Source organism: Sceloporus occidentalis, unplaced genomic scaffold, assembly GCF_023333645.1.
Source record: "Sceloporus occidentalis isolate IW3139 unplaced genomic scaffold, rSceOcc1.0.p SCAF_134, whole genome shotgun sequence".
Classification (NCBI taxonomy): Eukaryota; Metazoa; Chordata; class Lepidosauria; order Squamata; family Phrynosomatidae; genus Sceloporus; species Sceloporus occidentalis.
This window is the reverse complement of record NW_028317114.1, coordinates 1,243,927-1,263,928: the sequence shown is the minus strand read 5'-3', so window position 1 is coordinate 1,263,928 and position 20,002 is coordinate 1,243,927. Positions and strand designations below refer to the sequence as shown.

The 20,002-nt window shown below is 38.6% G+C and overlaps 1 protein-coding gene across 1 annotated transcript in view; it reads left to right on the top strand.

Annotated features, from left to right (window-relative positions):
• MARCHF8 (membrane associated ring-CH-type finger 8) overlaps window positions 1-20,002 on the top strand; it is a 62,427-nt gene that overhangs the window by 28,858 nt on the left and 13,567 nt on the right. The gene's annotated exons all lie outside the window — the stretch shown is intronic.

Below are 20,002 nucleotides of genomic sequence, written 5' to 3'. Positions count from 1 at the left end.
ACAAGTATGTCTTAATATTTGTACATATGAACATATTATACTGATGGGTTCCTAAATGTGGGTTACAAAAAGGACATAAATACATTTTGGCCATTTAAATATTTCTGCATTAGCAATTTATTAACAATTTAACAAGTGATCCATTGACGCTTATGTCCATGGCAGTGAAGGAGTTATGTATTTTATAGGAGTTATATGTATTATATTAAACTTGCAGTACGTTTATAGTGCCTTTTCTAGCACGGGGCTAGAGGTAACTCCATGGTTCTCTGTAGCTCTGTGTAGTGTTTGAGATCTCTAGTTGGAGGCGGGGGCAGCAGGGCTTGAAGGAGGATAAAGAAGAGCATATAAATTATTCATCCATTGCTGCTTCTCTTTGGAATCAGCTGCAGGAAGTGCTTCTCCTGACACTCTCCCCATGATAGCCTTAGTGGGCTTTAACAAGCCCAGGCAAGTCAAGTTCTCCTCTGTAGCAAATACAAGCAAAGCAAACAGCAGATGTGGATAACCCTCATCTCTTTAGTCTGGATTATAGGAGTCATGCAAGAAGAGGAGGCTCTAAAAAGGATACACTAATGCATCCGTGCTGGAAAATGAAGCTTCAGGTAGGGCAATGCTTTGTCAGCAAAGAAATCTTTGATTTATTATTTAACTGGCAGAGATATTGCTAAGTTAAAGAGAACAATGCAATTTGTTTCCCAGCACTTGCTGAAGTAATTGGCCTAGAATTTTGCTGGTTGCAAACAGTGCCACAATATTCTAAAAGGTCAGTACTTTAATTTAGGTATTTATTTACAATGGTGAACAACATTTTTTATTTTTGACAATTTTTCCTGCATATTTTTGTTACTAGGAATTAGTATATCTGTGTCCATAATCATAAACAATATATATATATATATATATATATATATATATATATATATAATTAGTACCACCTGCAGTTAATGTTATAAATCATGTTTTCTGAGCCAGTACAGTAGATATGACATTTTGATTTGTGTGAAACGCTACTTTGAGATTAAATGAGTTCCCCTGAAATCCTTACATCTCTTCGTATAAACAAAGGCTCTTTGTTCTGTGTTTGTATGTTACATGCTGGCGGCTTAGACTCGGCACAGACATCACATTTGCTGAGAGAAATATCTTTGCCTGCTTTGTTTGTGGTTTTTTTTCCCTTTTCTTGTATTAATTGGGGTTGCCGGCTCATGCAGGCGGTGACATTTGGAAAAAAAAGGAAAAAAAAACCAAACATGTTTTGGACATGGCACTGGGAGACATGTACTGTGTTTACCCGGTGGAACATGGACTTGTTGTTTCTCTTTTATTTGCTGCCAGTATAGGAGAAAAATAATGACATCACTGCAGCATGGAAAAAAAAAACATGTTAGCTTTGTGTTAAATCCCCCGAGAGAAAGGCTTGATGATCACATGGCCTGGTGGGGATTAGTGTTATGTGCAGAATGCATCATTGTGACAACACTAGTAAGACTACAGCATTAGTACTGTGCACGGCTCATGCATTGTGTCTCCTTTCCTCCTTCATCCTATTACAGTTTTGACATTGTTACTTAAACATGTGTCTGGCACACAAAATTCTGGGTTTTAACTTTGCAATGGCTTCTGATTTCCTCATCTGGTAGGGTGCTAGTAAATTGTACAATGCCACTTGTGTGCTTGATTTTACCTATTTAAATGGAAATAGCTAGATTTTTATCTGATCCGCCATTATATTATATGCAATCCCAACTTTTTGTCAACCGTGCTTCCTGTGTTTGACACATTGTTTACCTAGAAAGCAGTTTACAGTAGGCTTGACAAACATTGCAACAATTCACGCAACAAAGCATTGATTTTAGATACTGCAATCTATGTAAATTAACCTTTTGTGGATGTGTAAAATAGTAAAAAAAGACACTCTAAATCATAAATATGACCATGACTGTGCATAGGTTTATTGACATGGTGGTTCAGACAAGTTCCTCGACTTGACAAGTTTTGGTATTCCCCATTCTCAAACCACTGTTTCAAAGTTCCTAGCTATTTACATTCAGGTAAGGAGTACTACTCAGAGTTTACGAGACTATGTTGCCACAGGAGGGGAAGCCTGAGACTTAATCACATTAAAGGGCTCACACCACAGTAAAAACAAAGTTAAGTCAATCTCCTGTTATGGTAAACAGGCACGTTACAAACATGCAAACATTTCTAATTAGGTTTCTCAAGTATCCCATATTTGATGAAGTTGTGGTGATGTCACATTTTTTTTGAGTTCCTGTCAAGTAAATATTGTATAAACCTTTGGTCAATGTATGCGTGAGGTTCTTCAATGGACCACATATGGCTGATTAATTTATCAATACCGTGACGCAAACAATGCAGTCAGTCTTGAATCTGTGAGACACCATTGGGTATAAGACAATGGACAAAGGAAAACTAATTCAAGTGTGGTTTTATATGGGTTTTTATCTCTTTGTACTAAAGTATTGTATTTAGCACTGACATTAGTTGTTCCTATGTAAGCCTGTATCTTACAAGCAAGATTATGGTTTACACCATCTAATTAATCCAATTTAAAATCCAGTTTATGGTTTGACTTGACAGATGAAGTTGAAGATACTATACATTATTTGTGTCTCACATTCTTTCTTAACCTATTCTTTTTAGGACAATGGCACTCCATAGATGCGCTGAATAAAAATGCATTTCATTGTGTTGACTGAGACAAAAACAATTTCACAGAAACGTGCATCCACTTTATCAGCCAAATTCAATCAGTGCTGCCAGACCTCAATTCTATTTTGCAACTTCCTCAGAAGTTACACATAATCAATAATTTAACTAAAATATGTCACTCTATAATGCACAAATGCATAACTATTACATTAATGGATTACACACACAAATATTTATATATACTTGCATACAGTATAACCATTAGACCTTCTTCACAGTTTAATATTGAGAATTTGAACATTAACATGTTCAGCTGCTAAGTTGGTCATTGGTATCAGCATAACATATCTGTTCTATGGCATTGTTTTTCTTACTTTAAAGGAAGAGTTTAGTGCCCCAGCAATGATAAATATTTTAGCTTCTACAGTTTAGTTCCTACCAACAAAGAACATGTATTGAAGTACTTTGACAGTACTTTATATGCATTGTTGTATCTGGTAAAGAAGACAAAAACACCTTGCTAACACTACATATGCTGTCTGCATTTTGAGCCAGTCTTGGCTGCCCGAAAAAGCCTATCGCTGGAAGGAAGGCTCTCCCATTGATGTCATGCAGTCTTGTCACACTCCCTTGGAATTCTCGGGTTAGCCAGCACTGGAGCTGGCATGCATATACTGCACACATACATCTTCTGAGGGGCAGAGATGGATGACAAATGCTTAGAGGAAAAAAAACAACAAATAATAAACACAACATAAATTATACGGTAACAGTCGGGTATCATATGCATTAAAATGTATATGATGGCTGAAGTGTACCTTTAACCTTGAGGATATCATGGTCAGATGTCCTGATAAGCAATCTACCCATAGCAATTTACATTTCAGGCTACTAGGCATCATATTTAAAATCAAGAGTTTAAAACCCACAAGGCTGGTCACAGTACCAGGTGATCTAGGCAGCTGCCTGGCGTGCCTGAATCAAGGGTCGATGCTGCACCACTCCTGCTCCCGGTTGCCCTGGTAACCAAGGCGACCAGCAGAGTCACATAATCCGGGAGGTAAAAGGGAGAAGGAAGGGGAGGACCGATGTCATAGAGAAAGCTGTGATAGAGGGAGATCAGAAAAGGGTAAACTGTGAGAATTGGAGGAGTAGGAGAGCTGTCATGGAGCGAGAGACAGAGAGAGAAATGGAGACCTGTAAGAGTGATAGCAGTGATGGAGATTGGGAAAGATGGAGAGCTGTGATCAGGAAGTGCCTTTTTCTCAGTTACTAGTTCTGTATATATAAATATCAAAACTGATCATTTGTTACTATAGTTCTGATATGTTTGGTAGCACTATACAGTGAGTTTCTAGTATTTAGATGCCAATGTTGTAAATAAACATGGGTAAAACACAACAAATTTTCTCCCTAAGTTGATCTGCTTCACATCAGCTACCCCTCAAGAGCTTGCATTATGATTTCTTGCTGACAGGCTTGGTGAGTGGCCAAGAACGGATTAATTGTAAGCAGTGGTACCCTGTCAGTGGTACCCTGATGCATTATTAACTTGGTGACATGAATTGTAACAATGCCCATTAGTGAATAAACCTTAGAAACTGTTACATATTGATATTTAGGTACAGCATGTTTGGGGTTTATTTAATAGGAGGAGAACTGGTACGAGAGATGTGGCTTCAGTTTCTTGACTCCATTATACGGTATACGGTATGAAGGCCAATCCCCAATAAGCTTCTGTTACAGGAAGAGCTTGGCTGGCGCGGTGTCAGTTCATCAACATTTCTCGAAAGTCTCTTTGCATTATGTAGAGGTCTTCTAGAAGGAGGAACCTGCCAGTGTTGGCCTTTCTTAATGAATAGTAAAATGGGGGAATTTAAACATCAGGTCTCCTGCAAACTTGTATCCCATAGACCCATTTGTCTTAGGGCCGTAATGCAGTAAAACTGTGACTCCTCCTGTCTTGCAGAAAGTGGTATTTGAGATAAAGACAAAAATAAAATTATTAACCAAGGAACACACTAGCTTGGGAACCCATGGGTCCATCATTATATACACACAGAGAGACAAAAACCTTTAAACACAAGAGTTCTAACACTATATTTTAAGATGTCCAAATTTCCATAAAGGCGGTGTAGATGTGCTGCAGTTTATAGAGCACAGCATAAATACTGTTCTTACAAAAGCAGTGTCTGATTTTTAGATACTTATGGCCAACTTTCTCACTTCTCTCTGAAATGTTCATGAAGTCTTGGCTAGGGCAGTTGGCTCGGAGGTGAGTGCTTTCTCTGTAAGCCCTCTATTTAGTGTCCTATTGGCAGAATTGGAATGTGTAGAGAAAGAGAGGTTCAAGGTTTCTGAATGAATACTTACGGAACGGTTACCCTTAAATATGGTTTTAGGTATTAATAAAAGATATATAAGCGGGACCCTTCCAGCAATGTCGAGACTCGAATCAATGGATGGTGCTTGCCGTTTAGCCCTGCAGCTTGTCTCGCACTGTGAAGCAGAGCTTTGAGGGTCTCCAGTACAGGAAGGGATGTAAAGCATAATCTGTTTATTCGTATTTCAGCTGGTTATTTTCCATGTATTTTGTTTCGGTTAATAAATGAATAAATGATTTCATGCATTGAATGAAAGTGTAATTTCTATATCCTCAAACCTGTTCACCCCTACCTGTCTACACAGTAATTGTGGGTGGCTTGTAGGTGTTGCATAACTACAGCTATATGCCTGTGTCCATTTTAACAACACAGTGGTCCAATTATATGACAATTAAAAGGCAGAAGATATAGGTGGCTCATTGCAGTTATGTTCAAAGCCTCTATAGTAAGCACTTGAATTCCAGAATTTTAGACTCCTTAATCCCGCAATTGGAAAATCATCCATTCTAGTTTCCCTTGGATACAGAAGATATTGTTTCAGTCTGAACTTTTATCTTTCAATGAAATAGAGGGTATTATGTATACCCTTTTGTTTATTGTTACTTGTGCACAAAAACAATTAGTCCAAAACAGTGATCAGTGATCAATATTCTGAGGCAGTCCAGCAGCCTGTCCATTTGGGACTACTGGCAAATCCAACACGCAAGAAAAGGACATACAGTAAATGTATTTTCCTTTACCAGTTTTGTTCACTGTCACACTGGATGGGCGTAAAATGAAGTGCACTATAGTTAGACCTTCGATGTATGCCCTGCCCTGAGAAACCAAACATTTAAACCATGACTCTATAAGTTAATGTTGTGTACAGAAGTAAGAACTGCCAATAGTGTGTGCATAGGGGAGAAAGAACACCTGAAACAAGGAAAGGCAGTATGAAGGTTAAACCTTCCAGACAAAATGCTGTTTAACTGTGAGCCCCAGTGTTTGCAGCTCTTGAGACTTCACATTACACACTCACAGCGTTCAGTTGACTGCTTTTGCTCTGACAACCGAAACATGTTATGGGAATCACAAATGCTCATGGGATACAAGTAGCTCTGAAGGTTAAATGATGATGTTTAGGCAAGTGCTAACTTTTAAATCCACTGCTTTATTTTATGGGTAGTCAAGATGGCGACACATTATAAAATTATACTTAAGTTGTTTTAGTTGCAGCATCAGGTATGTAGACACGTACTCCAGTTACAGTCAAATTCTCTACAACACACGGGTTACTATTTATCAAATTATATAGGGTGATCATAATTTGCAGCGCTGCAGGGTGAGGGCATCAGCACACCTGAGAATCAACCTGTATTTCCCTCTTATCCATGCAAAATATTAGAAGGCAATTATATCCCCATAACGCAGTAATACTAATGTACAAAAGCTAAGCATCCTAGTTAGTACAGAACAGTTGAAAGCCTTGCTTGAGTACAAACTACTTTTACCTCTTGACATGTAGTGGTTGTTGCATTTAGCAGTCTTTGTGATGGACTAATTCTCCTGGTCAGCTTGTTAAGAAAGTTGAAAGTATGTCCATGTCTTATAAACCCAAAAGCTCCACAACATACCAAGATGTGTTTACACTGTTTTCCTGTTTTGTTTTTTAATTTTTAGTATGAAAAACCATTGTTTTCCTTAAGTCGGAGGTCTGAAGTTACCATGGTAACGCTGCAGTCTGTGTTGTACTCTAGGGAGACATCTATTTCTTAATCTCAGGATGAGGGATCTCTAGGTAAAACCACTAAATAAATATATTCTGTAGAACAAATAATTTTATATTTCTTTCCCTACTCTTTACTTGAGGACTAGGATAGTATATGAAGCATGTATTAGCTGGAAGAAATATTAAGTATGAAAGATAAAATGAAAAATACAGCAACATAAATATAAATGTATTTGGTCATTAACAGAATGCTTGACCATAGATAAGGGAAGAACAGTCCCAAGTCCATTATTTTACATTTATCAACATTAAACTGCAGCTGCCTCACCCTTGACCATTCTTCTTAATTACTGCCTGACATTTGCCTTACACAACCCGGAATGTCTTATTACTAATAAAATTATTTATTGTACAATTTATTGTATGTATTATTGCTAATAAAAATATAAAAAATGCATGGGTGCCATACTGCTCCCTGAGGTACCCCACCGGTAGCAAGGCCTTGCTCCAAATATACACCATTAACCTCAAACTTCTGTCCTCTATCACTCAACCATTGTCTCATCCATTCAATTATTTTAACATCCAAACACTGCAATTTATTTATGTCTTTTATGGGGGGACAGTGCTAAATGCATTACTGAAAAACATTTATATCTGTTGCTCCTCCATGGTGTATTATTTTAGTTATCCAGTCAAAAATAAGTTAGTTTAACAAGATCTCCCTGCAGTAAACCAATGCTGTTTTTGCAAACTGCATACACCTTGACATTAACATTATGGAGAGAGCACTGAGCAAGCACTGGCTATGGTCAGTGCTGGTAAGAGGAGAGATGGGACAGAGAAGGCGTCTAGAGCACAAAACTGGGTAAGTAGGGGCAATAGGTTTAGGGAGGCTAGTTTTGGACTTACTCAGCCCAATATGTTTGCCTGTTTATGTGAGGCTGCTGGGAAGGATAGTTTAGATCTGGCATTACTAGACCGGGCTGATTCACCTAGCAGCTAGGTGAGTAACCTCTATAATACTGACTTTGCAGTCGGCTACAGACACTAGCAGGCATGGACTGTACCTCGATGATTAGTGGGTTGGAAGAGATTTTAACCTAGAGTGTGTGGGTTGTGAAGATAGCATTCAAGGGTAGATAGAGTAATTTCAGGGCAGGGCTTAGCTTTGGGAAGTTGGGAAAGGAATGTTGGGATCAGTATAGCTATAGAAAAAATCTAAACAAGCAAATATAGAACGGAATAACAAATCGCATTATTAGATGCGCCAAGGCACACAGGAGGATAATTGCTGGGTTATCAGAGGGTGATAAAAACTTTTTTAGATACATAAATAAGAGAAGAAAACATAAACCAGGAATAATTAAACTAAAGACAAATAAAGGGAGTTACATAAACGAGGATAAAGATCTAGCTGACTGCCTAAATAAATACTTCTGTTCTGTTTTTATAGAAGAAGATGAAGGTGAGGGACCTTTGTTAGCCAAGAGAAATATGACATGTAAAACAGCTGTGTTTACAGAGGAAGAAGTAGAAGACGTAAAAATAATGTCATAAAAACCATAAAACATAATCAAATTTATTGTTGGCAAGTAAGAAGTTTTGTTTAGCCACATATCAATTTTTATAAAGAATGTTGTATAATTTAATGGGCCAGTAGTAGTCAAACTGTAATAATACATCACTTTAGATGTAATTCAAGACAATGCTGACTGAAAAGAGTCAGTGTTTGAAACTGCATTAATTTTCTTTTGGGTATGGTAATAAATTACACTGTCATCACTAATTCCCCCAAAACGTGTTCCTTTCAGACGAAACCAAAAAAAGGATGTACAGATCTTTCCAAAGGGCACTGTAAATGGGTAAATCAATACCGGATGATCATCTTTATTGAGCCTAAGTGCAAAGTAATGTGCTTTGGTTACAGTAATGGAGAATAGATATCTAAGTACAAAAACCAAGAACTTCTGTTTTAGTGAACTTTGGGGTTATTCCTTAATGTGTATGCAAACTGATAAATCATTGCAAGAAAAGCTTTGTATTTATTGCTGTTTGACAAGGAATACAAATAAGGTTTTAATCAATCACAAAAACTCACACTATTACTCCATGGATCCAATCCAGGACACTGCGCCAGTGATAATGTACATGAGCAACATGGGGATCCAATATCCTATCTACAGGTATTATGTGAACTTAAGGAGAATTCATAAAAAAATAAAAATAATGGCAGATAAGAACCGTTTGGCCCATCTAGTCTGCCCAATTTTCCTGATTTTGCATTTTCTATTTCTAAATATAAATTTGTGTTTTATAGATCCTTCTTATAGCAAAATGAAGTACATATTGTAAAAATTGTTAACCCATCAATAGATGATTGTTATAATGGCATTACAGATTAACTTTAATAATAAGGGCAAAACTATTTTCCTAAAGATTAATAAAATAATGAGGCAGCTTAATAAAAAAAATGCACTGGGAAAACTGAACAAAAGGTCAATTAGTAACATTTTTTTAAATTCTGTCTTGTACTACTAATATTTGAATTAAACATGTACAGTAATTCGATAATAAGTAAAGTGCAACTCACAGATTTTAACCTGGGTACATGTTTAGTACTAAACCACAGCATATTTTAAGGGGGGGGTATCACCATTTTTATTACTAGTATCAAGTATATAAAAATATATTTTTAATGATACTATGCTGTTTTCTTTTTAAAACAGTTGTAGTTTGTGCATAATATAATACTTTCACACAGCTGCATATTAGCAATTTGTATCAGTTCTGGCTCTGTTATTGTATTGTAATTTACAAACCAAACACCCTGATTTCCTTATATGTATATGTAGGCATGCCATCTTCATAGACAAACATTGGATTAAGTCATACTTAAGTGCTCAGTGGCACTGTCATGTCAGTTCCTGAAACTTGTGCCCTGCTAGATCTTCCCTTGTCCACTGTAAGTGCTATTGTTGTAAAGTGGAAGTGTCTAGGAGTAGCAACAGCTCAGCCAGTAAGCAGTAGGCCATGCACACTCACAGACTACGGCTGGCATATGCTGAAAGTATGTATGAACAAATATGCATGATTGAGGGAATGAATGACTATCTGTGAATGAAGGAGTATCTGTGAATGAAGGAGTGAATGAATGTGTATGTGAATGAGTATATGAATGAGTGAATTAATGTTTGTGAATGAGTAAATGAATGAATATGTGTGTGATAGCATGGATGTGTAAGGGGAAAGCATGGCACAGTGAGGTTGTCTGAGGCTAGGATGCTGCATGGTGGCTGTTTGAGGCTAGGATGCCACAGGCATCTTTGGGGGCAAAAATGGCAAGTCCTATTCTTCCAATATAGGTATTGGGCAGGTCATGTGGATTCAATCTGGATGCCAGGGCTGACATGATACTAAGGTTGGGGGCAATATGCAAGGGTATGGGGACATTAATTCACAAGGGGGTGCTGGCCTACAGTATGGGGGATGCATATCTGGCTAGTTGCAGGGCAGCATTTAATCTGTGCTGGAGGCATCAATACACAAGGGTGGCAGCTAGCTGGGGCCATTACATAAAAGGCTGGGGGCATAAATACACATAGTGCTGGCTGGGGGTGATACACAAAGGGGCAAAAACACGAAAGGGGGGGTCAACTCTTTTTTGTTATTGCTGTTTTTATTGTTGTAGCTTAGCCCATTCAGATGTGGGTGCCAGAGCCTGTCCTGGTGTGTGTGTGTGTGTTTCCTGTGTTGTCAGCAGGAACGCCCACTGACATCACCGGGAACGCCCGCTGACAGCAGAGGGAACGCCCGCTGACAGCAGAGGGAACGCCTACTGACAGCAGAGGGAACGTCCGCTGACATCAGCGTACAGTCCTGGCCGCGTCCCACAAGGGAAAGCTCTGGGTAGCCGGAGCTAAGAAGTTCCCAGGTATATTCATGGGGCCTGATAGGATATACCCAGTTATTAAAAGAGCTTGATGGTGTACTAGCAAAACTGTTAACAGGTTTATTTAACCAATCCTTGTTAACAAATGTAGTCACAGAAGATTAGAAATTAGCGAATGTTGTGCCCATTCACAAGAGAGGCAGTATGGAGCGTCAAACAACTACAGGCCTGTGAGTCTTACATCAGTAGTGGGGAAATTAGGATTGTTAAACATCTAAAATCGCTTGAGTTTCAAGATGTGGGTTTACTTCAGGAAGATCATGTTAGACTAATCTTATTGATCAAGGTGGTGCAGTTGAAATATATAGATTTCAGTAAGGCTTTTGACACTATAGAAGATTTATTAGTTTTAGATCCTAATATTGTTGAATGGATTAGGCAGTGGCAGTGACAGTCAAAAAAGGGTTGTAGTCAATGGAGAATGTTCATATCTGTACTTGATAAAACTTACCAGGAAAGGTTAAAGGATCTTAACATGTATAGCTTGGAAGAAAGACATGACATGGAGGATATGATAGAAATATTTAAATACTTAAATGGAATCAACATGAGGGCATAGTAGCATGGCATAGGCATAAGGCTGGGCTAGATATAGCCAGGCACTAAGGAAAGTATTCAGAGGTTGGGCAGACTAGATGGGCGGAATGGTTCTTATCTGCCGTCACTTGCTAAGTTTCTATGTTGCATTCTATGATGAATCTGAGTTTATCGGATGCCAGGAGAATGCTACATACCCGAATGCATAGTGCCTGTTGTAAATTTTAGTGGAGGAGGTATAGTGGTCTAGGGCTGTTTTTCAACGTTTGGGTGAGGCCCTTTATTTCCAGCGAAGGGCATTGTTGCTGTTATAGCATACAAAGACAATTTTAGACAATTGTATGCTTAGTGTCACCAGTTTGGGGAAGGCTTTTTCTTGTTCCATCATAACCATACCTGGGAACTTCTGGGCTCCGGCTACCCGGAGCCTTCCCTTGCGGGACGCGGCCAGGACTGCACACTGACGTCAGCGGGCGGTCCCATGACAGTGGGCGGTCCCGTGACGTTGGGGGCGTTCCTGCTGATGGCAGTGGGAAACACCACCATTTAAAGGAAAAATGGGCAGGGAGCGTCAAGACCCCGCTCCCGTGACCCAGAGGATTCGGGTCTTGACCCGGAGAAGCAGTGCTTACCCGGCGATCTCTGGGTCAAACCTGGAGAGTTCACAGGTGCCCGCAGAAATCCAGCTCAGACCTTAAACCCATTAAACACCATTGGGATGAATTGGAATGCTGATTGTGAGCCGGGCTTTTTTTCAACATCATTGCCTGACCTCATAAATGCTCTTTTGGCTGCATGGGGAGCAGTTCATAGAGACACACTTCAAAATCTTGTGGAGAGAGTACCCATAAGAGTAGAGGCAGTTATAACTTCAAAGAGAGGGGAAGGGAACTCCTTATTAATGCTCATGGTTTTAGAATGGGATGTCTAACAAGCTCATATAGGTGCGGTGGCCAGGTGTCCACATACTTCTGTTACATATCTGAATGATATAATTTCATGTGTAAATTTGCATGCAGTGGGTTAATGCACACAAAACAATAACTTTGACAATTAAATCACCATGTCCATATTGAAATCCTGCTTTATCAATGTGACAGTTTCAGTGACCCACATTAAGGATTGTAACAGCGCTCACGTGTAAGCCTAGATTATTTGCATGCCGCGCTATATATATATATATATATATATATATATATATATATATATATATATATATATATAAACATACAGCTTTTCAGAGTGTCTAGCTAGCATAATTGCAAAAGTTTTCAATCATGGAAAGTTGCAGAGCAGAAAAATTGCTTTTAGAGAGCATTTACAATCAATGGAATGAGAAGTTAATATATGATATATAAAAAAAACCAATTAGAGTACTTTAACCCCTTAACGACCTTTGCCGGTTCAGGACCGTCATGGAAAAACGGTCGCTTAATGACATTTGACGGTCCTGAACCGTCAAAAAATTAAATAAGCTTAGAAAGTGATCAACGATCACTTTCTTCGCTTAAACGGCGTTACTGTAATGCCTCGATGTCGAGGCATTCAGCAAGGCCGAGATCGGCATCGGGGGCCATGTCTGGCCCCTCCCCGGGGCGTCAACAGCCGCCATACATTGTATGGCGGCGGACGCCCGTTTTAAAAGCGTTTAGGAGGCGATCAACGATCGCCTCCTAAACTTAAATGGTGTCGCTGGAATGCCGCGATCAGGAAGCATCCAGCGACACCAAACACTTACCTCTGGATGGGCTGTGACCGCTCCGGAGAGCGGTCACAGCCGCAGCTGCCGGTGATCTTCGCCATCAGCAAGATGGCGGCGGCCCGGGAAAAAAAACAATAAAGAGAGATATTCTAGAGAACTCTGGCTCCACTTGTAGGTTGAATACAGGTACTGCACTCAACCATGCAAGTCAATGGAGCCCAGCTTTCTAATCACAATGTGATTAGTAAAATATTCAAAAAATAAAAAAATGGGGGAAAAAAAAAATAAAAATTGCTAACATTTAAAAATAATTATGCAGTGATGTCACTAGATGAACCATCCAGTACCAGCAAAATGTGTAAAAAAATATAAAAAAAAGTATTAAAAAAATAAAATAAAAAAATAAAGTTTATTATTTTGAGCAAGTGCTAAAAAAAAAAGAGTTAAAATAAAAGCGCTTCAAATACCCAAGGGGTGTCTAATATAAAAAAAAATGGCTGATGGGGTAAATTGGAGTGGCCGAGCTCAAAGATAGGGCATAGGTACAGACTGACCAAAATGGAGAAAAAAAGCGCACTTCCCAAATGTGGCATTTTAAATCTCAAACAACACGACAAACCCATGCATGTCGGGTATCACTGCACTCAGGAGATGTTCCTGAACACACATTGGGGTGTTGTTTGACAGTGACATATACCAGAACCTGTATATCTATAACTAAAGTACAATTTGTGTGAAAAAAATAAATAAAACAAATTACTATTACAAAGTTTGACAAAGTGTAGTTGTATAATTGGTGCATGGAAAGGGTTAAAATAACAGCAATTTGAATACCCTGGGGTGTCTAGTTTTCAAAAATATATGGTTTGACGGGGTTAAATTGAGTTAACCAGATTCAAAGATATTCCAAAGAGGAGATGGAGGCAGAATGACCAGATGCTAAAAGTCTGTGTTGCCTCAAAAGTAGCCCTTTGCCAGCCAAACAATCTAACAAACCCATGCATGTGGGGTATCGCTGTACTCAGGAGATGTTCCTGAACACATATTGGGGGGTTGTTTGACAGTGACATATACCAGGACCTGTATATCTATAACTAAAGTACAATTTGTGTGAAAAAAAAAATAAAAAAAATTACTATTACAAAGTTTGACAAAGTGTAGTTGTATAACTGTTGCATGGAAAGGGTTAAAATAACAGCATTTGAAATACCCTGGGGTGTCTAGTTTTTAAAAATATATGGTTTGAATGGGTTAAATTGAGTTAACCGGCTTCAAAGATGTTCCAAAGAGGAGATGGAGGCAGACTGACCAGATTTTTTAAAAAAGGTTTGGAAATCATAAAACGCTGCTTGTACTTATTGCCCTATAACTTACAAAAAACAGCAAAAAAACATAAAAACATTGGGTATTTCTAAACTCAGGACAAGTAGTAGAATTTATTTAGCTAGTTTTTTTACTTGCTTTTTTAGGTGAGTAAAAGATTTTTCAAATAAAAGTCATAAAATGTGTTAAATTTTTCACCATGTTTTTTTATTTTTTTTATAGTAAATAAGATGATACGATCAAAATAATGGTATCTGAAGAAAGCCCATCTTATCCTGAAAAAAACAATATATAACTTATGTGGGTACACTAAATGGGTGAGGAGAAAATTACAGACAAAAATTAAAACACAAGCACCACAAAAGTGTCAAAACAGCCTCGGCCCCACAGGGTACAAAAAGAAAAAACGATCCCGGTCCTTAAGGGGTTAAATTTCCCACCATCCTCTATAATATTTTTCTTAAAAAAGCATATAGTATGTAAGTAGTATATATATATTTAACGGTTTACCCTAAACCCCAAAAATTGTTTACTTACCTAAATATTTTCAGTACTCACCTACCCACCATGGCACTCTTTAGGTCTATCGTTGTGCCCTGGAAGCCTGCTGGAGATTGGACACTGGCACTGATTGTGTGACACACAACTCGGTGTGCAAAATAATTGTGTAAATACAAAGGCGGTACACTCACTCAATAACTATGCTGCCAATGAGGAAAAAATATAGAGCCGTGGTTACTAAAACAACACTCCAGCTATTTTTAACCTCTTAGCGACCTTTTACGGGCCAGGCACGTCACGCAAAAACAGTTAATGACCAATGACGTGCCTGGCACATCATGGCATTAAGCAAGCTTAGAAAGTGAGCAACGATCACTTTCTTCACTTAAACGATCTTGCTGTTGTGGTTGTTTAAGCTTTTGAATTTTTAAGCCTCGCGTATAGTTTTCTTTCTTTTGAAAATAGTATTTAAATTGTTGTTATATGGTGTGTCAAGTGTCTTGGTGAGCTGTACTAGTTATAATTAAAATACTTAATGAAAATGTTTAAATATTTTAATAAAATACTGATGAATATTGATAAATAGTATAATAAGCATAACCATTCCATATATTTAGACAGATATAATAATTTTTTTATTATTATTTAAATTATTTCTTTTTTTTTTTATTAAGTTCTATATAAGATTTTGTTTGATAATGTTTTCTTTACTTAAGTCTTTATGCCTTAAGCTTGTGATGTCAGGGAAGGAGCCTAACAACTAGGAAGACCCGTTTGCAGTGCCGATACCACTGTACGGCGATTCTTTTGTGGGGACTTCTCCATTATTACTTTTGTTATTAGCCCTATATGGAGATTGTCTTTTTGTTGTTGTTTTTTTTACTATTTCTTTAATTACTTTTAAACTGGGCACGCTCCGCACTGCCTACATTTATTTTCTACTTACAAGCACCAAGTGGGCACCAGTTTCCTGTAAGGATAATCCAAAAGCGCCACCTGTAGAACAAAGTTCTGATTTTGTCTTGAGGACACCCTTGATGAGCCTGCTTTTTTTTTTTTTTAGTAAGAGTCTCTCATCTTTTGACAGCCTTTCTCGTTGCATTTGGATATACTACCTTGTATATGGACTTTTATGTTGTTTTTTGTCTTTGAGGTTTTAGATGCAGTTTTCAGGGAGTATCTTTATTCCTTATTTTTTTTGTTCCTTTTTGGTTTATGTGTGCAATCACTTTTATGCATATAATCCATGAATTAGTCAGTTTCTTCTTTCTCTGGGCAGGGTAACTGGGTTGGCCATGCTCATTTCCCTCCCACTTCCCACCCACTTAAGGCCGTCTAGGGCTAGCCCTGCCTCTACATGTGGCAAGTTCCACGTCCCAGAAGTGGGAGAGCTCTGGGTAGCCTACTCTGGGAAGTTCACAGGTATGCTTCTTACATACAAAATTGTAAATGTTGTTGAATGGCTATAAAGTGCAATAAAATTACCACATTTAAAACAAGCAAACATTTACCGTTATACTGCAAAGGCAAGAAATACATCTATCAGCCATAGCATTGTGACCACCTGCCTAATATTGTGTAGGTCCTCCTTTTGCAGCCAAAACAGCCCTGACCTGTCGAGGCATGGACTCCACTAGGCCTCTGAAGGTGTGCTGTGGTATCTGGCACCAATACTTTAGCACTAGATCCTTTATATCCTGTAACTTACAAGGTGGGGCCTCAATGGATGCATCCTGATGCCATGTGTTCTCCAGGTAAGCAATGCACACGCAATTGGCCATCCACGTAATGTAAAAGAAAAGATGATTCATCAGACCAGGTTACCTTTCCGTGGTCCAGTTCTTATGGTCATGTGCCCATTGTAGGTGCTTTTGGCAGTGGACGGGGGTCAGCATGGGCACACTGACTGGTCTGCAGCTACGCAGCCCTGTATGCAACAAATTGCAATGCGCTGTGTGTTCTGACACCTTTCAGAACCAGAATTAACATTTTCAGCAATTTGAGCTATAGTAGCTCTTCTGTTGGATTTGACCACATTACCACCTCCCATGTGCATCAATGAGCCTTGGCTGCCCATGACCCTGTCACTGGTTCGTCGCTTTCCCCTCCTTGGATTGCTTTTACTGGCCACTGCAGACCAGGAAAACCCAACAAGAGCTACAATTTTTGCAGATGCTCTGACTCAGTCGTCTAGCCATCACAACTTGGCCCTTGTCAAAGTTGCTCAGATCGTTATGCTTACCCATTTTTCCTGCTTCTAACACATCAACTTTAAGGCGTTCACATGCTGCCTAATAAATTCCGCCAAAGTTACCTGTCAGTAGTCATGGCTGATCAGCGTATATTTATAGAGTATATGGTTAAATCCCTGATTAATATTGTTGAACAAATAGTTGGAAAGCATTGAATTGGAATTGGAACCCAAATAGGAAATGCCCCTCCCAGTCCACTAGCGTTATCTGTACCACCAGCAGTCACCAGTGACTTGGAGTTTATCCAAGGTGTGAAATAGAATCATGAAAAATGCATACGTTGCATAAACTGTAAAAATGTGTTTACCATCTTATAAAATACTTTATTTAAAAAGCAGGCTACATCCTTCCTTTATGTACTGTACATATTGTCAACTAACAACACATAGTAAATATTTAATTAAAACATTGCATCATACTTACTAATAACCATGTCTTTGTAGGCCTCGGAAAGTCTGTAATGCAGCCAGCTTAATTGTAGATCAGGATATACATATTTCCTGTGTTTTTCACATAGTCAAATCACAAAAGTGAATAATAGGTTATTTATTGTTTAATGTCATCCAAGGAGAATCCTAAGTGTGTTACATATTCCCCTTACATAAGCAAAACATGTTTATACAAACCAGTCCATCAGCAGTTTCATCGGGTCAGTCTCGCATAACAGACAAAACTTTTTAGAGATTTAGTTACCACTAAAAACAAAAAAGTAACCTTTCAGTGACTCACAGCAAATAATTATCATATGTCTGTTGGTGATAATAGTCAATAACATTGCAGTGTTAATTTACCGGATCCACTTCAAGTGTATCTGTCACTTTATAAATTTATATTTTTGCAGACTTAGGTTGGCTTTGCAATATATATAAATATACATATATACAATATCGTGTCTACTGAACTAATACGGCTTAACCTATTTAGAGAGCAAATTATTACTGTGTGGTTGGGACCAGGGGTAAGTATGGTCATTACGTACTTAAAGAGAACACATTTATGGTTTATCAAATCATGCTCTTTAATTAATGACGCATAGCATCAGGCTCAGTTTTCTTATTCGCTCTTACGCCTAAATTAGTTATTAGAAATAATCATTTTAATTATAATTTAAAAAGACATGTTGTTTTAAGACTGCTGTTTTATGTAATATAAATAAGAACCATTCAATATGGAAAATCTGCAAAGAAGTGGTTGGCTTTTGTAATGTTAAATTCCCTTGAGCCTGTTTCTAAAAGCATATTAAAATTATGTGCTTAACCAAGGTTAATTGCATGTGTTGCGTAAGTCAAGCATCGTTCAAGAATCAACATCTGCATTTGATTCTACATGAAAAAGTACAGGCTTAATTAAACATTTGTGTTAGGGGCAACAAAGCTTTAACATGATGTATTTTTAGCCCACAGTGTTAGCTATAAGCCAGCTGCTATTAAATGTAAACTCGCTTCCACCCGCAACTAAGAAACAGTTCATTATGGTTTGAACGCTGAGTAATAGAAATGTCCATTTTGTTTGTTTTTAAACGTGGGACAAATAACACAACAAAGCATGCAGCGAATGTAGCTCGGTCTCGGTGCTGGCTTGTAATACTGAGCGCCGGAATATGACGTCATTTCCGGCACTCAGCAGTAAAGCAGTGCGCGTGGCAGAGGAGGGAGATTCGCCACAGGACTGCTAAAAAGGTAAGTGAAGTACAAAGGGGGGGGAATAGGGTAGATAATAAGGAGGGAGAGAAGGGTAGATAATGACCCCTGGCGTCGGCAGGGGGGCGTCATTTTAAACTTCGCCCCAGGTGGCACTATGTCTTGGGCCTGCCCTGGTCCCTCCTGCTACACAGCTACCCCCACAGAGGTGACACCTAACAAGGAACAAGGTAGAAGATGACGTGATCTTCTACCTTTTCTCTATGACTGTAATATATATTTTTGTATATCATTTTAATGATTGGGGAAGTTAAATCTCGTTACACTTAACAGCTGGCCATTGCTCTTGAAATAAGTGGCCAATGTGAAAAATGGCCGATCCTTGAACTTTAAGACCTAAAACGAAGGCTTTGTGAGCAAATTATACAAGGTTTTATCCTGCTGAATCAAAAGAAAATTACTATGATCTGTCTGAACAGTGGCTACATAGAAGTGTACCGATTATTTTTACAGAAGAGAAAAGCCTTGACTTGATAGCATCTTTTCAGTGACTGAAGTAGCTTTCAGAGCCCTGTGGTTTTATAAGATGGTATGATTTTTGGTAATTCTTCCGTTGAGAGGCTTATAAAGATCCGCAAATTTTTGCAACCAATTATCGATTTCCCCCTCTGGTGGTTTCATTCCAAACATATATACCACTTTAGCTTGTGTGGGAATGCACTGAAGCTACTCTCACGTGAACTTTCCCGGGCTAGGGCTACAATTATATTAGAATGGTACAATGCAAGGCTTAACCATACGTATGCTGTATTGGACAAATACACTTATAATAAAAGCATGCGCATGCAGTTTTGTGTCACTTCATTGTGCTTACCCACCTGGCATGATTGCTGCATGTCCCAATCCAGCCTGGGCCAGCGCCACCTATAGGCAAAGTAGGCACCCGCCCTGCCTGGATTGGGTCGTGCAGCAATCAAGACTCCTTAGAAGCGCAGCGGCGGCTCGCAGTCACCATGGGGATGAGTGGGCAAAAGGGGAGGGGCTTGTGGAGCCAGGAGGCAGCAAAATTATGTTTTGCCTAGGGTGGCAAAAATCCTTGCACCAGCCCTGAATCCAGGGTCACTACATTTTTGTGCCCATTACACTTAATGCCCCATCGTTCTCTTGTTTTTCAGCCCCCTACACGATTTTTGTATGTTAACACTGTCCTTCTTGTTTGTTTTCCCTAATTACATATATAGCTCACAAAATATGTAATAATAATATTTTAATGATAGTTTATATGCATTTTGCAAGTAAGTAAAAAAAAATAAATATATATTTATAT